General features: G+C 37.8%; 1 long non-coding RNA gene across 1 annotated transcript; it reads left to right on the plus strand.

Moving 5' to 3' along the window:
- The first annotated feature begins 2,785 nt into the window (after window positions 1–2,785).
- On the plus strand, window positions 2,786–4,189 carry LOC128015139 (uncharacterized). The gene is made up of 3 exons (XR_008183806.1): window positions 2,786–2,976; window positions 3,325–3,558; window positions 3,666–4,189. It is a non-coding gene; the product is annotated as an uncharacterized LOC128015139 (long non-coding RNA).
- Window positions 4,190–5,318: the final 1,129 nt, after the last annotated feature.

Genomic DNA, 5,318 nt, shown 5'->3' on the forward strand with positions numbered 1-5,318 from the left:
CATGTGGCTTAAAGGGTTTGGTATGTACATGACACTGTATTAAAGACTGATGCAAATAGAATTGTCAGAGAGTAAGAGATTTATATAATATGAAAATTACATTTATGAATCTCGTAGTGATGTACGTTTGTCATAAGCAAGGAGCAATAAGAATCATATAGGTTATGATACAATGGATATATATAAAAATAATAATAATACCGAAAAGCAAATAGTTAATCACAAATAACATGAACAATGAACTTTGCTTTTGTCATGCCTACAGTCTGTGTGAGCTTTTTATATTTTGCATAAAGGTAGAAAGATATATGGTCAAAGTATATATGTTCACTGGGATGGAACTGTTAAATTGCTTTAAAAAATATCCTTTGCTGGAATACAACTACTGTAGATGCCTACAAGGCATATTTTTACTGCATACTTTGAATAACAATCTTAATACTTTATATTGTTACTGTTCCTTGCTTTCATCACAGCAAAAAAGCTGAAAGGCAACGGTGAAACACTCTTGCTCTTGAGCTGATATTCATGAGGCTGGCCTAACTTATGCTAAGTTCACACTTCACAACTTTAATCGTCGCCAGATCGCTGTGCTGTTCAGACTACAAGACTTGATTGTCTGTTTTAAATCATTATGGTGTTCAGACTATGTGACTATGTAACTGATCTGCAACCGTGGGTTACACCACACAAGCTGACAACAACTCTGTCACTGTCACCCAATGACTCAACAAACCACGTTTTGTCACGGAAACACACGCAACAATCGGAAGGGGATTTACGCGAAAACAACGTGTTTGTTGTAAGAGGATGCTGGAAATAATAGATACAGTAATTTTTTTTGTCATAATAAACAAGTGGGCAGGGAAGATGAGCATGGAGCAGGGAAGTATCATAGAACACACAAGTTGGTTACCTATGTCCTGTGGGTGCTGCCTGAAATGTGTGTTGAGCTTGGTCATCATGAAAAAGATAAATTGGAGGTGGCACCAAAAATAGAGGAAAATCTTAATGAAATTAGTGGAAGTACTATGATTGTTTTTACAGATGGGTCTAGAGATCCAGTTAGTGAGAAAGCTGGTTTTGGGGTATATGGAACAGCTAGGGTTGGAAATTGGTTGAGGTATTTCTAATGGATGTTCTGTTCTCACTTCCAAATTAATGGCAATTTTATTGGCTCTATGGTGGACTGAGGACGGAAAACATAGGGAAGTCATTATTTGCTCTGAGTCTGTAGCTCCTTTAGAAAATTTAAAAGTAGGAAAATCAAAAGCTCGTCCTGACATTGTAAATTATATTTTGATTGTGTTATTTAGAATTAGATTTGTCTGCAACATCAGGTTTTGCTGGGTTCCTGGACATGCTGGGGTGAGGGGGAATGAGCGGGTGGATAAAATTGCAAAGGAGAGCTTAGGATGAGAAGTAGATGTTCATGTATTATTAGGAAGAGTGGAACTGAGGGAACAAATTAAAGCTTAATAAATGAATGGCAGAGAGGGCAGGAAAAGGAAATTTGGGGAAGACACTACTTTTCCCAAACAACCTACAGTAAAGAAAAGATGTTCATGTATAATTTTGCCCCACAGGGATTCAGTTAAAATGTGTAGATTGAGGTTGGGGCGCTCATTATTCTTTGTGGATTGTAGGAAAGCATGTTTCTGGATTGTGTGAATGTTGGAGTCTTGAGACGGTAGGGCTTGTTTTCATAAAATACAGCAAGTATAGGGCAGAAAGAAATATATACATTTTTCAACTAGCAGGACTTGGAGTTGAGGCTTCTTCTCTTTTATCTTTGTTTGGTCACAGTAATGAGCATAAAATGATCTCCAAGGCAGTTCTTCAGTTCTTACATGATACAGGACTGTATATAAGAATTTAGGTCAAACTTTGACCTGTGGAGAGCAGTAATACGCTCAGCAGCGTCTAAACTGCCAGAGTTCTACAAGAAGAAGAAGAAGAAGATCACCCGTTGATTTTACAAGGGGGCAGGGTTTCATATTTTATTGAAGCACCCCTGAGCGCCGCCATGGGCTAGCGGACCCCCACCTGCTGTTAGCATTCCATTGACTCCCATTCATTTTGGCGTCACTTTGACAGCGAATAACTTTACATCTGAGGCGTTTAAAAACTCCATTTGTCCATTCATTATTTCTAAAGAAACACGAAAATGTATAAAAGGCCCCATTACCTTGTATCTTACATTGTGGCCCCGTAGAAGAGGGTCAGAGTCAAGGGAGGCGTGAAGTCAAGGGAGAAGCCCATAAAACCAACGAGACACAATTATTTAATAACATCTGCAAGATTCGGTGGGTTATTCAGATTTCTCTTGGCACAGCGATTTGAAGACTTACAATTGTCAGACAGGTTGCTAACGTGACATTTACGTCATCAAGCTAAGTTTGAGTCTGCGCAGTACACTCAACCCCCAGGAAGTGTGTGCTTCTAATTGACTTCACTTGTCTCCATTGAATCCAATGGGGTCGCTGTGTCCATTTCTTTTACTGTCTATGGATTTTCCCCAATCACAGATATAACAGTTACCTGTCGTGAGCTTGTGAGGCCGGGACCCGACAGGCTTGCATACTCTCCATCCTCGAGACGTTTATTAAGACGTTATCTCTGGTGAAATGTTATAACTTCATACTATTCATTAAAAAATATATAAAAATGTCAGAGTTCACAGTACCCAGGTGTCCCTGTTCTCAATGAGTCTTTACAACACCCTGCAAAGTAAAACACTTGCAAAAAGAGCCTTTAAATCATGTGGTGTTTGCTTTGACCAGTCGAGGGCGCTGGTTGCTTTAACAGTTTCAACTCGTGTTACCTTAATTGTTTCACTCATCAGTACTTGCTCGCGGTTGTTTTACCTCCGTTAAAACTGGACCACATTAAACGGCCGCCGCAAGAGAATCGTCTTCATTCGCCATCGTATAACTGATTACGAGCAATAGTTTTGAGGGAAAAGAGGTCGCAGCCGTGAGTTTAAATATCTGAATACTTAACAAGTTTGTTAATGATGACAAAACGTAGACTGATTTAGACAATGACAGATTGTCATACACTTTCACAGTAAGGTACAAGGGAGACAAGGTTGTTTGGCACATGGATAATAACTAATTAATGTTAATCGATGCAGGAAACGTCAACAAAAACCCTGTCCAAAAATTCTACACCATAATTAGATAATAAAAAATAAAATAAAATAAAAACGAGTTAAATCAGTTGCAGTTGGGATAGTCACGATGACAATTTGAAATTAATGTTCATGTGTTGTTTGCCTTTCACGCATTTTTAACATTTAACATTTCAACACATTTAACATAGGCTTAGCATCCGGAGGAAGAACATATCTCCGTTTCCTTTGAAGACCTTCATTTTAAAGGGGTCAAAAATAAGAAATGCACCCAAACAGGTGGAGACCAAAAAAAGTAAAAAGAAAATTCCCTCGGATGGGTAAGCACAGCATCAAGCCACAGCCCCCTGGTGAGGAAGAGGACTGGGAAAAGGAGTTAGAGGAGATTTCACAATGCATTGAAGAGCAGAAACAGCCTCCTTATGGTAATTTAATTTACAAATAAGGTTTTATTGAATCTCTGTTCCTTAAAAATAAGTTATAATAAAACAATTTATGTTGATCGACATTCATATCTGTATTTCAACCACAGATCCTGGAGATGATTTGACTACTGAAGTAAGGGAGATGTTTCATTGTAACATCCAGAAGGGCCCAAGTTCAAACCAGGGACACTACAGCCCAGCAATTCACCACATTCAACCTGTGAAATGGGTCCGGTTTATTTATGCTGTAGTGGACGACCAGTTTGCTGATGCCGAAGAATAAGGCTGTTGGTACCTTGTATGTGCTTCCTTACAGAACAAATATTTCACATTTGTTTATAATCTACTCAGCTCAGGCTAATGTTTTAAGTAGGTAGTACTTTTGTTGTTTTTAGTATTTTATGTTATTTTATATTTTATAGATTTTTTTTTTTTTTTTTGCCAGTTTAAACCCATTTATGTTTTAATCTCTGTCTAAATGTTTTAATCTCTGTCTCTGTTTTTTATTTTTTTATGTTTCTGTATAAAAAACTGTATTACAATGTTACTTTTTATTAAAACAAAGTGACGGGATTGTGTTGACTTAAGGCACAGTAAATAATTTCACATGAGTTTCCACTGGGTGGCAGTATAGGCTCAGTCTTCAGGAAATCATTTAACTTGTCCAAATATACACACTTGCGCTCTTTGCACTTGAAGTAAGAAGAAGTGAAGAAGTGAAGTGACATTCAGCCAAGTATGGTGACCCATACTCAGAATTTGTGCTCTGCATTTAACCCATCCGAAGTGCACACACACAGAGCAGTGAACACACACACACACACACTGTGAACATACACCCGGAGCAGTGGGCAGCCATTTATGCTGCGGTGCCCGGGGAGCAGTTGGGGGTTCGGTGCCTTGCTCAAGGGCACCTAAGTCGTGGTATTGAAGGTGGAGAGAGAACTGTACATGCACTCCCCCCACCCACAATTCCATCCGGCCCAAGACTAGAACCCACAACCCTTCGATTGGGAGTCCAACCCTCTAACCATTAGGCCACGACTTCCCCAGAGGACAGCTGTTTCTGCTCGGTTGATCACTTGACTACTCAAGTAACGTATTTCCTGTATTTGGCTCAAGTGAGCATGAAGACCACAAGTGTGTGTACAACTTTTGATTACCTGATGGGACACCCTTTAATTTCTGGTGCTTCTAATTAAGCGATAAAAATATAATAGGATTAATGTATTCAGTTTTGTTAACTATCTGTGATCAAATAAACAGCTTGGTTGAGCTTCTTTCAAAAACTTCATATATATATTATAACTTTACATATATCTTACCGACCCCAAATTTTTTGTGTAATGTATGTGTAAATAAACTTATTAAAAATATAAAGAATAATTAGAAATTAGAATCATGCAAATTATATAAAGATTTAAAAATATTTTTTCAAAGTAGCCTATTTGTATCAATAGATTTAACCCCATTGACCAAATTGACCTTAAAAAAAAAAAAAAGAAAGACATCTGTGATGAATATCAATATGGTGGGCCTCAGTGTTTGGTAAAAAAAAAAAAAAAACTCACCACATCCTACCTAAAGACAGCAAATCTTTCTGACATTTAACCGGGACAGCCTCTATATTCTCTTATTAATTTTTGGTCCATTATGACAGTGAAGATCAGACAGTAGTATGGAACAAGTAGTCAGAAACTACAAATTCCATCATTATTTTTAATCAAGGCCAGTGTTTTATTAAAGACTACTTAAATTTT

Source organism: Carassius gibelio, chromosome A6, assembly GCF_023724105.1.
Source record: "Carassius gibelio isolate Cgi1373 ecotype wild population from Czech Republic chromosome A6, carGib1.2-hapl.c, whole genome shotgun sequence".
NCBI classification, from domain to species: Eukaryota; Metazoa; Chordata; class Actinopteri; order Cypriniformes; family Cyprinidae; genus Carassius; species Carassius gibelio.